Genomic DNA, 18,121 nt, shown 5'->3' with positions numbered 1-18,121 from the left:
GGAGGGAGTATCTAGGAAGAAATTATAGCCAAAGCTGGGAAGTATCTTCATGGTCTGAGACAAAGAAAGATAATGTGGAATAGCAATCAGAGCCCAGGAACAAGGAGTAGGAGCTTGAGTTCTAATAGGAGAGAAAATGAAGGGATTCAACTAGCTTCTACAATCCAACAGGCTTTTATTCTGTGCCTATTATGTACAAAGGGAAGAAGCAGGGTGACTAGGGGATGGAAGACTAACCACATCCTCAGTATGACCTAAGTTCAAGGCTTGTGCTTCAGGCACATGCTGTCTGAGAAGGTCACTTAATCTCTCATATCTCCAATAACTTTCTAATGCCAGAAGTTGCAAAATAGTTGTAAATCATTGCTTTGGTATAAGAAATTTCCTTGCTATAAATTCCCTATAGCAATGAAATTGTACCCTCACTCCAACCATACACACTCATCTACCCACACACTGCCTCAAAACTCGTGCCCACTATATTATGACTGGGAATATGAAACAAAAATGGAAAAGGAAGAAGAGTGTGTTAAAAAGGAAATTTGGGGGTCTCAAGATCACAGTTTTGGGGACAGAGTTTAAACAAAACACTCCAATTAGTTGGACAATTTATTTACTTCTTCACTTTCTTCACTATATGGATAGTCTCCCAGTTCACACTGTTTCCTTTGCTATTTGGGATAAAATATATTGCTAAAAATAATTAGAAGCAACAGCCTGGGAATCCTCAGCAGACAATGTTGCACCTATTCACTTTCGGTTTGCCTAGGAAAGAGGTTGTGCATTTCTCCTTCAGCGACCCATGAGGACCAATAAAGACTGAGATGGCTCCCAGGATCAAGGCCCAAAGATAACAGGTGGTGTGGCACCTATAGAAAGTAACTAAAGAACTATTTCATGTAGAGAATTCCACTTTGAAGTCAATAAAGTGAAAAATAGCTTATAAATGGGAGAAATTTGTGGCAGGAGTTGGGCAGTGGCCCCAAGTACAGTAACTGGCACAACTCCCATGCTGGTCCATTCTTCCAGAACACATTTTATGCAGTTACATGCCAATACTTGGGGATTCCTGGATCATGGCAACATATTTTTCCCAGAGAATGGATTTCAGCTTCTAGCATTTGGAAATTCACAGCTTGAAAAGACTTCCTTTCTGAAACTACACAATACTTTTCATCTACCATGAATAGGCAGCTGGGGACAGCTGTGCCAGCTGCTCCCTATAACCAGGTCTTTGTTTGGAGTGTACATTGTGTGCTTCTACAGAAATGAGAGCATGGGTAAATGAATCCTCCCTTGGATGCCCAACAGGGTTTCCTGGAATCCTGGAGCACTACCCCAGCTGGACTCTCATTGAGTTGGTGGAACCTGCCTACACTCTTTTTGATTACCATGCTTCCTGCAGGGATGTATATTTCAGAATACTGTAGATACTATGCATAACTTTCCCAGAATCCCAAAGTTTGTGAAGATATAGAGTTCTCTCATCTTTAACTTGAAGGAATAGCAACAAAGGGAGGATATAAAGGATGGACAGATGATACCTGGCTTATTTGTATGTGTTTTCTCTTTGTTCTTAACATACTTGAACATGAATCTCTTTCTGTAAAATAACAGATAAATGGTCTTAAAAACCTTTGCTAGCTCTTAAGGTAGCCCATACCACTCTTTCAAGTAACTAAGTGCCTAGCATGGGGTCTTTTATTTAATATGCTGTTGGTTTAGGTGTCATGCTTTAGGGCTACTTTGCAAGGATAAAGCTGTACATCTATAGCCAAAGAACTACAAACAGGGGAAGCAGTTAAGTCAGAGAAAATACCACACTCACCAATATACTTGTAGGAAAATGTATCCCAGACTTCGGGGATTAATGCTTTGTAGCATCTGTTCTTACTGTTCAATTTATATAAACTGATAATTATTGGGGAGGATACCATTGGGGGATCATGAGTATTGGCATTAGAATACTACCCTCAGCCCCTTGGGTTATCTACAAACACAATGTAGGTCTTTTGCCCACTAGTGAAGATGAAAGTTAGAAGTGAAGATTAAAAGGGGTTTAAATGTTGTGAAAATATATTGAATGAGCAATAGAGCCAATATGGCAGAGTAAAGCCAAGGACTCACCTGATATCTGCCAAATTTCCCTCCAAACAACTTTAAAGTAACACCTTAAAATGAATTCTAGAGCAGCAGAACCAAATAAAAGATGGGGGTAAAAAATTTTCTAGTCTAAGAGAATTTAGAAGGTTAGTGGAAGGTTCTGTCTCATTTGGGTGAGAACGGAGTACAATCCAGCTCAGGACTTGGGAATGACTGAATCAGAAATGATGGTTTGTTACAAAAACATTTATAACTGCGCTGTTTGTGGTGGCAAAAAATTGGAAAATGAGGGGATGCCCTTCAATTGGGGAATGGCTGAACAAACTGTGGTATATGTTGGTGATGGAATACTATTGTGCTCAAAGGAATGATGAACTGGAGGAATTCCATGGGGACTGGAACAACCTCCAGGAAGTGATGCAGAGCGAGAGGAGCAGAATCAGGAGAATATTGTACACAGAGACTGAAACACTGTGGTACAATCGAATGGAATGGACCTCTCCATTAGTGGCAATGCAGTGATCCTGAACAACTTGGAGGGATTTATGAGAAACAACACTATCCACATCCAGAGGAAGAACTGTGGGAGCAGAAACACAGAAGAAAAACACATGATTGATCCCATGGGTCTATGGGGGTATGACTGGGGATGTAGACTCTAAACGATCACCCTAGTGCAAATACTAATAATATAGAAATAGGTCTTGATCAACAACACATGTAAAACCCAGTGGAATTGCGTATTGGCTGGGGGGGGGAGTGGGAGGAGGAGAGGGAAAGAACATGAATCATGGAACCATGGAAAAAAATCTAAATTAGTTAATTAAATAAATAAACTTTAAAAAAAGGAAATGGCTTTTGTAGCTCTCAGCTCACAGACAGCAAGAGAGTTGGATAATTTGTCAGAATGAGACTATAGGGGATCTTTTGCTGGCACTGGGTGTAGGACTTTGTTGCACTGTCTATACATGGTTCCAGGTCACAGTTTTAGAGTGGAAAAGAGTAGTGCTCCATCTCTTTTTCTCTATATCTGATGGCGTATTTTATAGTACTTCTCTTATCTAGTCTCTCTTTGGTGGTATATAAAGAAGAAAGCGGTAGACAATTAATGGAGTAAAATAAATTATGTATAAATAGCCTGCATGCTCTACTGGTATCAATGCAATTTTTAAGAATCTCTCAGGGAAGGCCCTCAGAATGTAGGATAGACCCTGTTTGGAGAATATATGGGAGGCCGTGGACATGTCCCACACGATGAGAAAGCATCAATGCTTTAGAACATGCATCACTTGAGATAGGACACACACTGATAAGATCACAAATATCTTCAAGTATGGCAGTATTGGCATAGGCCAATGGAACAGCACAGGTTTTGAATGATTACAAATGAAAATCACATACTGTAAGAGAGGGAGAGAGAAGTATATGTGGGTGTTCATGGACTTAGCAAAATGAGATCATTGGATCAGAGATTTAGATGAAGTGATATGGCCAAGAAGATGTAAATAATAAGGGAAAGAACTATGGAACTCAGATCCTCTGATTCCAAATACATTGCTTTTTTCACCATATCACATTGTCTTACAAATTAAAAAAAAATAAAAAGGAAATTATGCAGAACAAGAACAAATGATGTCATCCAAGAAATGTATGGCTAAAAAAGGTGATGGAATGATATAAGCAAGGGATATCCTCCACAGGCATCCTCTCAGTGGCAGAAGAAAGCTCCATTTCATTGATTGGACCCCTTGTGAACCTTCAGTAGAACAAAGATATGTGAAGGCGGGCCCAGGTTGGGAAATATGGAGAAGTAGTGAACTACAGCATTGGAAGGCATATACTTTGAAGTTTTCAGTTGATGACATGGAATATCAACACCATTATGGATGGTCCTTCCCACCTTAAAGTCTATAAGTTGCATGCTGTAGACATTTATGGGAAAAATATGACCATTCCCTGATGAGGATACAATGTGCTCAAATTAAAAATAAAAATGGAGATTATATTAGTCTTGGCTATGATATGCATTAGTTTGGAATGTTTTTTTTTTTATTTCAGAGATAATCTGGCACTAAAAGAGCTAATGTGGGAATGGACAGATCTTTCTACAACAATCGACAAATGAGGAATATATTAACAGCTAACCTCTTAGATGTTTACTAACACTGATTTTTCTGTTGTATCATTATTATTTTATAGTGATTAGATATCAAGGTTGTGGCAAGCATAGTTCACCTTTTTCAGTTCCAGCCAAATAAATAGATCTTGCAAAGGAGGGTAGCAATTAATCATGTAACTGGATTGAGGTGGCACTTTTCTATCGTTAACAAAGTGAACTTCCTTGAATCAAAAGTGACTTGTCTCCCGAAGGGAAAAAAAACCCAGGGACAGATGGATTCACAAATAAATTCTATCAGACATTTAAAGAACAATTAATCCCAATACCACAGGAATTATTTGGGGAAATAGGCAGAGAAGAAATCCTACCATATTCTTTTTTTTAAACCCTCACCTTTCGTCTTAGACTCAATACTGTGTATTAGTTCCAAGGCAAAAGAGCGGTAAAGGTTAGGCAATGGGGGTTAAGTGATTTGTCCAGGGTCACACAGCTAGGAAGTGTCTGAGGCCAGATTTGAACCCAGGACCTCCCATCTCTGGGACTGGCTCTCAATTCACTGAGCCAACCAGGTGAGCCCCACCCCCCTCCAAATTCTTCTTATGAAATGAATATGGTACTGTTACCTAAGCCAGGAAGAAGAAAAACAGAAAAAAAAAATTATAGACCAATTTCATTAATGAATTTAGATGCAAAAATGTTAAATAAGGTATTATCAAGGAGACTATTATAACAGTACATCACAAAAATTATTCACTATGACCAGGTGAGATTTATACCACAATCAAGGGTTGATTTAATATTAGGGTAACTAACAGCAAAATTGATCATATCACTAAATAAACGAACAGAAATCACATGATTATCTCAATAGATACAGAAAAAGCCTTCAACAAAATACAAAACCCATTCCTATTAAAAATACTAGAAAGCTTGGGAATAAATGGGTCATTCCTTAAAATGATAAGTAGTATATACCTAAAACCATCAGCCAACATCATCTGCAATGGGGATAAGTTAGAGGCCTTTCCAATAAGATCAGGAGTGAAACAAGGTGCTCATTATCATCAGTATTGTTTAATATTGTATTAGAAATGCTAGCTTTAGCAGTAAGGAAAGAAAAAGAAATTGAAGGGATTAAAGTAGGCAATGAGGAAACTAAACCATCACTCTTTGCAGATGATATGATGGTCTACTTAGAACAGTAATGGAGAATCTTTTAGAGAGGTGTGTGGTGTGAGAAATGTCCATAGGTGCATGTGGAGATGGGGAGGGGAGCAGCCTGCATCCCTCTGGCTTTCTAGTAATGAACTTCAGCAAACTCTGTGCTGGGACAACAGCTGTGACCACAGAGATCGCTCTGACTGCCCCCTCTGGCCCACATGCCATCCATAGGTTTACCACCAAGTACTGCAGTTAGAGAATCCTAGAGAATCAACTAGAATTAGTTAAAATAATTAATAACTTTAGTAACGTTGAAGAATACAAAATAAATCCACATAAATGATCAGTATTTCTATATATTACCCATAAAATGTAGCAGTAAGAATTAGAAAGAAGAATTGCATTTAAAATCTCACTAAATAATATAAAATACCTAGAATCTACTTGCCAAGGCAAACACAGGAATTATATGAACACAATTACAAAACACTTTTCACACAAATAAAGCCAGATCTAAATAACTGGAAAAATATTAATTACTTGTGGGTAAGCTGAGCTAATATAATAAAAATGATAATTTAACCTAAATTAATTAATTTATTCAATGCCATACCAAATAATTATTTCACAGAAATAGAAAAAATAATAACAAAATCCATCTGGAAGAAAAACACATCAAGAATATCAAGGGAATTAATGAAAAAAAAATGTGAAGGAAAGAGGCCTAACAGATCATAAACTGTACTATAAAGCAAGAATCATCCAAAAAATCTAGTACTGGCTAAGGAATGGAATGGAAGATAAGTGGAGTAGATTGGATACCTAATACATAGGGGTAAATGACCTTAGCAACCTAGTGTTTGATAAACTCAAAGATTCAAGCTTTTGGAATAAGAACTCACTCTTTGCCAAAAACTGCTGGGACAATTGGAAAACAGTATGGCAGAAGCCAAATATTGACCAATATCTCACACCCTATATATATACCAAGATATGGTCAAAATTGATACATGATTGAGATATAAAGAGTGATACTATAACTACATTAGGGGAACATAGAATAGTTTAATTGGCAGATCTTTCGAGAATAGAAGGATTCATGGCCAAACAAGAGATAGAGAGTATTTTAAGAAGTGAAATGAATAATTTTGATTATATTAAATTAAAAAGGTTTTATTACAAACAAAACTAATATATCCAAGATTAGAAGGGAAACAACAAATTGGGGGAAAGTTTTTATAATAAATGTCTCTGATAATTTTCTAATTTCTCAAATTTATAAAGAACTAAGTCAAATTTATAAGAATATAAGCCATTCCCCAATTGACAAATGGTCAAATGATATGAACTAGCAATTTTCAAATGAAGAAATCAAAGCCATTAATATTTAAATGAAAAAAATGTTCTAAATCATTCTTGATTAGAGAAATGCTAATGAAAACAACATCTTTCACATTGGCCAAAATGGCAGTAAAGGAAAATAGTAAATGTTGGAGGGAATGTAGCAAAATTGGGACACTAAATCATTGTTGGTAGAGTTGTGAACTGATCCAATCATTCTGGAGGGAAATTTGAAACTATACCCAAAGGGTTATAAAACTGTGCATACCCTTTGATCCAATAATGCCTCTACTGGGTCTGCATAACAAAGAGATAAAAAATGGAGAAAGGACATACTTGTAAACAATATTTATAGCTGCTCTTTTTGTGGTGGCAAAGAATTGAAAATTTGAGGGTATGTCCATCAATTGGGGAATGGCTGAACAAATTGTGATACATGTTGGTAATAGAATACTATTGTGCTATAAGAAATGATAAGCAAAATGATTTCACAAAAAGCTGAAACGATTCGTGGGAATTGATGCAAAGTGAAATTAGCAGAACTGGAAGAACATTGTACATAACAACAGCAATATTGGATGATGATTATCTGTGAAAACTTGGCTGCTGTCATCAGTGCAATAATCTGGGACAATCCTGAAAGACTTATGATGGGGAATGCTATCCACTTCCTGCGAAAGAACTATTGAAATTATCTTTCACATCAGTGTATTTTTGGTTTTATTTTGGGGTTTTGGTTATGTATGTCTTTGCTCTTATAATAACGATCTATATGGAAGTGTGCTTTGCATAACAAAATGAATGGGGGAAAGAGCCTTGTCTCTCAGATGTGATATGGAGCTTATTATGTTATGCAACAGTACTTAGTACAATGAGTAACAAAAGTTCTCTAAGAGACACTACAAAATGATAGCATAATGGTGAATAGCTGAAGTGGGTCACCAATGATGGGTTAAAATTGTATTGTCAAGTTGTTCCAGGGTCAGGAAGTCCTAAAGAACCATGTCTGGGAAAAAGAACAGAGGGTAGGTTGTAAAAATATTTGTATACAGGGAACCATGGAAGTTACTCTAGATTTGAATGAATGAATGAATAAAAAGCATTTAATAAGTATGGTATGGGCCAACAACTACACTAAGTGCTGGAAATACAAATTGAAAACTAGACAGTCTTTACTCTCAAGAAGCTTGGATTCTAATGATCAAACTCAGCATATAAAATGTCACTGATGATAATGGGGATAGAAAAAGTTCAGAGATACTAAGGATGCAATAGCAGCCTGGTAGTAAGTCCCAAAGGATCTTTAGAGTGCACTGATAGGTCATATGGCAGGGTTCAGAGAACCTTAAGTCAAAGTGGAAGGGAAGATGATGAGGCCAAGTAATGCTCCATCGCTTCAGAGGAATTACAATTGATGATCCCCACCTTATTCAAGAAGCATGAGCTGTCATATCACTCTTTCCAATTGGTATAGTTAATGGAGACTAAGCAATCAAGGGTCAAAGAAGGGGTAAATGGAAGGCAGGAGGAGATAGTACCACCAGTGTCAGGTCCTTCTGCTATCTGGCTAATGCAGAGAGTCAGTGGCTAAGGAAAGGTATCCTTAGGCTGAGCTATCCTGATCATTGACCACACCAGTAGAGTAGAACATGCTAGTACCTGAACACAACTTGGAGAAAATACTGCAAACACCACATGGATTAAATATGTTGAACTTGAACCAATTTCGGTTTGCATATGATCCTTGGATCTTTCATTAAGTATCTTACAACTAAGAACCACAGCCCTTAGGATAGATGACTTCTTAACTCTAATAGAAATTAAGCCTTGTGTGGAGGTAACTTCTAGCCATATTTATTGCATATTTAGAAGGGCCCTAGGGCAAGGGGAGGCAAGAAGAGAAGTCTACAGCTTAAAGTAATCTAGAAACGACTAATTTTTGTCTATCTTTGTATATCCTTCAATAAAGCTTATATGAGAAAACCAACAATGAATATGCTCCATTCATCAGGTCACAGAAATTCTCTCCATCCACTAGCTTAGAATAAGTCAACAAGATATTAGATCTTTAATGATAATATGGTATTGGCTACTAGATTAGCCCAGCTGGGATCTTTTATGAAGGATATCTACCTATTAGGGGAAGTAATAGGAAGTCAGGTTCATTGGAGAAGAAACTTTTTCATGGTGTCTCTACTTAAGAATTTGCCCCAAATATACATGACCTCTTTAACTTCCACTGAACTGGGATATCAAGAGACACTGTAGGTATGTTGGAATAGAAGAAAGTGGGTGAAGTGGGATTCAGTAGGTTGTGCAAAGTGAATAGACATGGGTGACATTGTCTTAACTCCTTCTGCAATGGTAGACAGAACTTAACCTTTATTAAACCATGGCAGATATTGAAAGGAAATGAAATATGTCTCAATGTCACCATAGTATACTGACACTACCACATAAAATGTGCTTTATAATGGAAGACAGTTGAGGAAGTAAAATGAAAAGATGATTATCTTGCATAAGTATTGTGGTAGAAGATCTAGATTCAGATAACATTATTTTGGAGGTATGGGAGAGAACTTCTATTTTTTCCACACACTAAGACTATTTTCCTTTTCAAAATTCAGCTTTCCCATGGAAAATAGGCAAGGGAATGGCATGTGAATTGGAAGCTTCCAGAAACGGATTAAATCCAAACCTTGCAGATACTTTGCAAAACTGAGCACTTCTAAGGATGGTCCCAAAGTCTATTGTTCCCTTTATGCCCAAGATAAGAGTCCTCTCCCTCAGGTTCTGCCTACTTTCTCACAGCACTATTGATAACTGGGTAGAATAACTCCTTTTGGGGGTTCATGTTGGACCAGTCCTCTGAGATCACTTCGAATCCTTAAGATTCTGTGCTTTTGAGTTGGTTAAAATGGATCTATGTAATTGGCTTAAATTTCTACTTTCCAATTTCTCCTATATCATTCAAAAGAGGAAATCAAGGTCAAAATATGAGCAGAGTATTTTAGAAAGAAAAACTAGAGTCCATTCTTTTGCTTTTAGACCCATTCAGAACAACATCCATTAGATTCCAATTCCTTTGTGATAAAAGAGGCAACACTGCCTTAGTAGCCAATTAAATGTGGGGGGTCTTGCAACAGGTTCCCTAAGAAAAGCTTAAAAGGTGACCTATTCCTCAGAAATCCACAATGATTGTAAGTTTCTAAAAATAATTGAGCTGACAAAAATGCCCTCAAAATAATTGCGAATGTGCTAAGAGAAGGTGAGCGATATCTAAGAACACTGGGTCCGAAATCTTGTTTAGTTCTAGTTCTCTAACTTTCTTACCATATCTATCTCTGTGTTTTCCTCTTTTTATCAGGGGACAAAGGTCTGGGCTAGCGAAGTATTAATAATGTTTTATCCCAGTATTAGAGATCTGACATATTCTTAGCAATTACTGCAGATGCTCCTACCTCTGGTACAATTAAATACCAATTATTTAGAGTGAAGTGAGTCAAGATCAGTCCCATTCTCAGTGAAGTGAAAGTGAAAAAAGAGTGAGAGAAGACAATGTAAATTTTCTTGGCAAGAGTGAAGTGGAATTAATCATATATGTTCAATATGGTCGCTTCTCTATGTGTCATAATAGTGCGTAGATGGATCTGTTGGCAAGAAAACTTCCTGGCTTCAGCTTTTGTGATACAGTGATACAGTGCCCATGAAGTAAACTCTGGAGAACCATTGGCTCTTTGTCCAAAGAGTGATAGACTATAAACAAAGCACATTAGAGAACTACTGTCTAGCTAGCTAGCTACCAGTAAGCCCTCCTGAGCAATCACAATATAACTGTCATCATTCTAACACTTCAGTAACAGCATGTGGACACACAAAGAAGCTGGGATCAGCAAATGACTCTGAAAGAAGACTTGAATGTCTTAGCCTGTAGCTTAGAATTAGGTGCTTTGCATGGACTGTATTTAGGACATCTTGCTGTTCAGGTAAGTATATTATTTATCACTGGAAAAATTAAAATGAAATGAAAAGTATACTTTCCTCTGGATAAGAGTTCAGACTTAATGGTGCAGAGGTGACCTGTGGGTTTCTTCGAAATAACAGGAAAAATGTGAGCAATCATATGTATTAGTCCAGAGAAAGGAAGGGGATGACCTAATACAATGAAAATACAAATATGGGGGGCAGCTAGGTGGCTCAGTGGACTGAGAGCCAGGCCTAGAGATGGGAGGTCCTGGGTTCAAATCTGGCCTCAGACACTTTCCAGCTGTGTAATCCTGGGCAAGTCACTTAAGCCCCATTGCCTAGCCCTTAACCCTCTTCTGCCTTGGAGTCAATACATAGTTTTGATTCTAAGGCGGAAGGTGAGGGTTTAAAAAAAGAAAAGAAAAATCTGTACACATAGAGTCTCAAATGTCTTTGAATTTCCAGCTGCTTAATTGTGTCTAAATTTTTTTCTTCAAAAATTGCTACTTATACTCTCAAAGTAATCCTATAATTGATTGCTATTCCCTTTCTTTTAAATCTGAATTTTTGTCCAAAAGCAAATCATTTAATTAAACATCTTTTAAAACCCACAAAAGGGCAAAAATGTGATGGGGACCAGAGATACAAAGACAAAAATGAAAAAAAAAACAATGAAAGGGCATGTCCTCAAGGAGATTATACTCTACTTCTGGGATGAATTAGTGACTAGACAGGTAATTATAAGAAAGCTGAATACAGAAGAGAATATGAATGCTTAAAGCCATCAAGAAAGATTGTGCTTAGGAAGTAACCTATGAAGGCAGCCTTGATAGAAGCTAAAGCTTCTAAGAAGCAAGGATAAGGAAAGACTTTACTCCAGACATGGAGGAGGTGGAACAGGGGAGGCTAAATACAAGAAATAACCAGTTTTGACTGCACTTTAGGGTATATGAACAAGAAAATGTACAACAAGCCTTGAATGGTGAGCTGAAGCTAGACTGTGAAGTACTTGGCATTCTAGGCAGAGGAATCAGCATGCTAGAGGCAACTGGAACATGTCAGGGTTTATCTTGGCAGCTCTGTGGAGAGTCACTGTTGCATTAATTCAGGCACGAAGTGATATAGGATGGTGGCTGTGTGAGGAGTTGAAATGGGAAGGATGGGGGACATTATAGCGGTAGTAATAGCTAGAATGTATAGAATGTTTCAAAGTTTGCAAAGCACTCTACAAAGCTTGTATTCCCTCCTCATAGTATCCCAGGGAGGTGTGATTATCCCCATTTTACAGAGGAGGTAACTGAAGTGGACCACAGTTAAATGCCTTGCCCAGGGGTCACACAATTTAAGTGTCTGCCATAGGACTCAACTCAGGTCTTCCTGACTCCAGATCTAGCACTCTAATCTCTAGAAGACCTTCCTATAAAGCTACCAGGTCCTCCTAACTGATTAGATGAAGAGGAGTTTGGGAGGGAGAAGGAGAGAGTAAAAGATGACTGAGGTTATGAACAAGAGTGTCTGGTAAATATGGAGGAAAAGCAAGTTTTCATGGGGTGGGAAAAATGATTAGTTTGTTGAACATCACATAGTATGAGCAATATAAGAGTAACCACTGTGCTAATGGATAAGATATTTTCTTTCTAAAAGATACGCTTATTCTTAATTGTCAAGAAAAGCTAAAAATAAAAATTAAAGAAGGTATGCTCAAAATGCTTTGACACTCAATGATTTTCCAACCTCTTGCACTGCTTTGAACTATATTAGTTGACTTTAAAAACTGTCATGTAGCATATTTTTAACAAAATACTTTTTCTTCATGGGAAAAGCAAGGTGGTACAGTGGATAGAGTATTAGGCCTGGAGTTGGGAAGAAAGCTGGGAAAGTCACTTGATCCTGTTTTCCTCAGTTTTCTCACCTGTAACATGAGCTGGAGAAGGAAATGGCAAAGCACTCCAGTATCTTTGCCAGAAAAACCCAAACGATGTCACGAGGAGTAGGACATAACTGAAAACAACTAAAGAACAACTTTTCTTCCTAGATTGTTACACTAGGCCTTGAAATAACTTCACTAATATGATGGAACTGGCAAATCCAGTGAAAAGCCAGGACTGTGCTTTATGCACATAAACTACAGGTAGTAACTGGGCAATGTGTGAGAGAGGCCTTTGCATATTGCTCTAGTTATTCGAGCTCAACATACAATTGGACTCCTGAATTTTTCTAATTATTGAATACAGTTGAACATAAATTATTGCATTTAGAGGCAAAACGATTAGGACTGAAATTCTAGCTTTTGACACTCATTTGTTATGGGACCTAGGACAAGTCACTTAAGCATTTTGTGCCTTGATTTCTTCTGTTGTAAAACAGAGCTAATAACACCATGGATATTGAGACTTACATATATTATATACACATATATGTATATATACATATACATACAGGCATACAAATATATAAAGAACATGCAGACTTAATATACTGTCATCTATTCTTGGCATCTCATTTGTCTCATCTTTTGCAATGGACTTAAGAGAAAAATGGCCCAAGGGCAACTTGCTACACTGCTATTATCCTCTTATATTTAACTACTGTAAAATTTAAAATTAGGTTTGATTAAATATGAAACTTATGAGTAAGATTGTGGTCGCCCTTTACAAAATATTAACCCTTACGTCAGAAAAACTGTTAGCAGCTTTTATTTACAACTGGGTAGAGATATGAAATATAGGAAAAAGGTAGGAAAAAATCACCTAGCTACAAATACTCTAATCCTGGACTGGGAATGTGGATCTGAAAGCAAGTCTCACCAGAATCCAAAGTCCTAATTAGGACACTGAAATCTGAAGAACCAGGAGATGCTGAAAAACTGCTGAGAGCCTTCTGTGCACATGAGGCTAAGACTGCCAAGAATCTCACCAGAGCTCATGCTGAAGAGAGTGTCCCACCAAAGCACCAACCAAAAGAGGGTCTCCTCACTGAAGAACCAAGGAAGCAAAGAGTGAATCTTGTCCTTTGGTCTTGCCTTTTATAGTTCTTTTTCCAAATCACTTCCTCTCTCCCACTTCATGGGAACCAAACACAGCCTCCCAATTTTCCTAGCACTGCCCAAGGAGGGGAAGTGCTTGTGGCCTTTAGGGTTGTGAACTAGTAAGTGACTTATCAGCTCTCTTATTTAATGGTTAGCTAGGTACTAAGTAGGGGTACTTAAAGTTATTGATTTGATTAAATTAAAGTTTGTTGATTGACTGCGCATTAAAAATAAATGAAGAGAGTTCAATTCTCTCTTCACACTACTGTTGTTATAATTTAAACTATTATTAATAGTAGCTAGTTCTTCTGGTCCTTTCTTGACAGAAAAGAGAAAAAACATAGTTCATGGAAAAACTGCAACTCTGCAATTATTACAGTATATTGAATATTCTCTGACCTATTGTATAGAAAAATGATTTTTTAATAATTTTGTCCCTTGAAGTTTTGAGATGATGAATATTTGGAATGGTGACATTCACTTCAAATAGTGTCCTTAACAAGGTCTGGACCACTGCAGGCAAGAGTTTTATCTCCAGTGAAGCTCTGGCTCCAGAACAGTTTATTTGCTGAATTCTCAAGGTAACTTGGAGGTATATATTTGGAGTGGAGAGGTTTGTCATGTGTTTAATCTACAAAGGAAAGTGAACTTTGGATGTAGAATTCTAGCTATTTTACCGCAACTCTCTAGGCATCTACTAGGGCTCATCTTTTTGTAGCATTCAATGATAAGTCACACAATTTCTACCCTTTCAATGTGTAATATGAATAACTTGTTACTCTCATTATTGTGATAATAGTTTTTTTTAGTTGTTACTAGTTTCTATCTTCTGGTTTCACTTAGATCCACAATGTTCCAGAAATGTATCACAGAATCTCAAAAGCCATTGAACCCCAACTTGTACTTGAACAAGAGACCCCTAACTCCCCAAATAAAAAATAATCAATGATTTGAACAGGCAGTTCTCGGATGATGGATTAAAACTCTCTATAGTCATATAAAAATGCTCCAAATCATTACTTATAGGAGAAATGTAAATTAAAACAACTCTGGGGTACTACCTCACACCTTTCAGATTGACTAGTATGACAAGAAAAGGAAAATGACAGCTGTTGGAGGAAATGTGAGGAAATGGGGATGCTAATACACTGTTGGTGGAACTATGAACTGACACAATTCTGGGGAGAAATTTGGAACCAGGGCCAACAGGCCATATCATTGCGCACACCCTTTTGACAGAGCAATACCACTACTAGGTCTGTATCCCGAAGAAATCAAAGAATAGGGGAAAGGACCTACTTCTATAAAATATTTATTGTAGCTCTTTTGTGATGGCAAAGAATTAGAAACTAAGGAGGTGTCCATAAAATGGGGAATGGCTGAACAGGTTATGGTATATTCTTTTAATGGACTATTGTGCCAACAGAATGATTTCAGAAAAACATGGAAAAACTTATATGAACTGAAACAGAATAAAATAAGCAAAACCAGTAGAACATAGCGCACAGTAACAGCAATATCATGTGATGATCAGCTATGAATGGCTTAACTACTATCAGCAACACAAAGACTTAAGACAACTCCAAGGCACAAGATGAAAAATGTTATCCACCATGATAAAAGGAACTAATGCAGTGAGAATGCAGATTGAAGCATACCACTTTCTACTTTATTTCCTTCATGAGTATTTTCTTGTATGTATGAGACATATCCTCCTTAACATAAATATGGAAATATGTTTTACATGATAGCAGATATATAACATATATCATATTGTTTTTTGCCTTGGGGAGGCAAAAGGGAGGGAGGGAAGGAAAAATTTGGATCATAAAATGTCAATAAATTAATGTTAAAATTTGCCTCTACACACAATTGGAAAAAGTATGTAATAAAGTCTTTGGAGAGGGGAAGAAACTCCTCTCCATGTAACTGCTAATATTGAGGAACCTTTTTTGGAAGTCTATTACACTTTGAGAAAGTTCTCATTATTGAGAAATTCTTCCTTATATCAAGAGGAAATTATCCTAATTCCCACCCACTGCTCCTAGTCCGGCCCCACAGAGTCAAATTGATGATACCTAATAATTCTTCCATATGACAGATCTTTAAATTCCTACAAAGAGGGGGCAGCTGGGTAGCTCAGTGGACAAAGAGCCAGGCCTAGAAATGGGAGGTTCTAGGTTTAAATCTGGCCTCAGACACTTCCCAGCTGTGTGACCCTGGGCAAGTCACTTAACCCCATTGCCTAGCCGTTATCACTCTTCTGCCTTGGAATCAATACAAAACAGAAGGTAAGGGTTTAAAAAATAAAAAAAATAATAAATTTCTACAGAGAGGTATCATGACCGCTACAAGACTTCCCTTCTTTATGGCTTAACACTTACAGTTCTTTCAACTCATTCTTTTCAGTTAGGTGTTCTAATAATCTTACCATTTGGGTTGCCCTCCAACTTACCTGCAGTTTGCCAGGCTACATAAAACTCAATTCTTCTAGTCATGGACCCATTTCTTGGTCAATGAACAGAGATCTTGCATTAAACGCATCTACAGGTAAATGGATGTTGACATATGGACTAAGAGCTATAGAATTTCCAAGACTCCCTGCCCCTTTTTATGCCACTTTGCATTGTCACTATGGGCATGGAAGAGGGTTGTACAGAACCAATGATTATTTTGTCTTTATTTCTTTTCCTGGTTCACCACTGTCCTCCCAATATACCCCCAACCACCACCCTGACCAAGTTGTGTATGACAGTTCTCTATATGAATAGCAAGGCTTATTTTCAGTCAACTGACATAGTCCATTTCCAGCACCCTACTCAAAGCCTCTCCAGTTTGGTAAAGTTTACCAGATCCCACTTTTTCTCACATAAGTTGTGAGAGGCCAGGGTTGTCTCCACAAGGCTTCTGAGGACAATCTGTGTGTGAGAAATGGCCTTCATATTTTTTTAGTATGTTCAAGACACACATGGACTAAGTGAGTAGTCACTCAACTATTTATGAAATGCTACTTACCATATATACAGTATAGACAGGAGCTAATTTCAGAGGGCAGGGTCTAGCAGTAAAGGGACTAAGAAAGTCTTCCTGCAAAAGGTAGAATTTTGAGCTGACTTGAAGGAAGCTAGAGAAGCAGTGAATTAAAAGTGAGGAGAAAGCCCATTTTTAGAGTTTGGCAATCACCAGTGCAAAGGTGAGGAGATGGGAGATGGAGCATCTTCACCAAGGGACAGGAAATAGGTGAGCACAGTTGGCGTAGGGAGCACAGGAGGGGAAGTAATATACAATAAAGCTGGAAAGATAGGGTGGGACCACATTATAAATAGCTTTAAGAGATAAACAAATAAATTCATATTTGAATCTCAGAGTCCTTGAGGGCCAAATGTTTATTAAGTAGGAAGGCTGATAGGGTCAGATTTATACTTAAGATTATTTTGGTAATTGAGTAGAGGACACATTTGAGCAGGGTTGGAACTTGGGGCAAGGAGACCAACCAGAAGACTACTGAAATACGAGTAGAAGGCAATGGGCCTATACCAGGTTGGCATATGGGTGAGTAGAATGGAAGTGAATACATATAAGGAATGTTGTGAGAGTAGGAAAGATTAGATTTAGCAACAAATCACATTTGTGTGTTGAATATGCATGAGGAATCAAGGATAACAAGGAGAGCCTGGTAACTGGGAAATCAGTGATGTGATAGGAAACTGGGGTAAGGAGAGGGCTTTGGTGGGGAAGGGAAATAAGGAGTTCTGTGTTGGAGGGGTTGAGTTTCAGCTGCACAAATGTTGCATTTCATTATTTCAACAGAATGGGCCTTCCTTTTCTAATCCTATTTCATTTCAGTGGATCTATGATCTCATCAGTGGGATGACTGCTCATCCACACACTTTCTCAGGCTATGCGATTCATGTGGAGTCTTTCATAAATCCTCCAAAGAGAGAAATCTGGGCTTGTTGGTCAGTCACTGCAAAGGCACAGAGACAGGAGATGGAGCACCATGGGCTAGGAGCAGAAAACCATTCAATATGTCTGGACTTTGGAGTGTAGGAGTGGTGATAATAAAATCCTCCCAGTATGATGGTATTCAACCACACCAATGACATTTTATACATTCTCTTTGCTTCAGTTCTCAGCTAGCTTCTACTTCCAGGGTAGCCTGGGAACTTCTTGGAGTCTGCCCATCACCTTCTACTTCCATTGTTCTCTCTCTCCTCTATGGTCTTTTAATCCATAAATCCTTGACTTAGAATGTTCTAGATACATGGATTTTTGAGCCCTTCTTTGGCTTGGATGGAATATGTTAAGAGCTGGGCCTACTGCTTACAAAATGACTTTTTTCACCATGTACCTTCTGGGCATATGCTAGATATACTTAAAATTTCTGATTTAATTTAGAATTC

This window comes from Monodelphis domestica, chromosome X (genome assembly GCF_027887165.1).
Source record: "Monodelphis domestica isolate mMonDom1 chromosome X, mMonDom1.pri, whole genome shotgun sequence".
Classification (NCBI taxonomy): Eukaryota; Metazoa; Chordata; class Mammalia; order Didelphimorphia; family Didelphidae; genus Monodelphis; species Monodelphis domestica.
The sequence above is the reverse complement of the archived record's forward strand: the minus strand, read 5'-3'. Positions refer to the sequence as shown.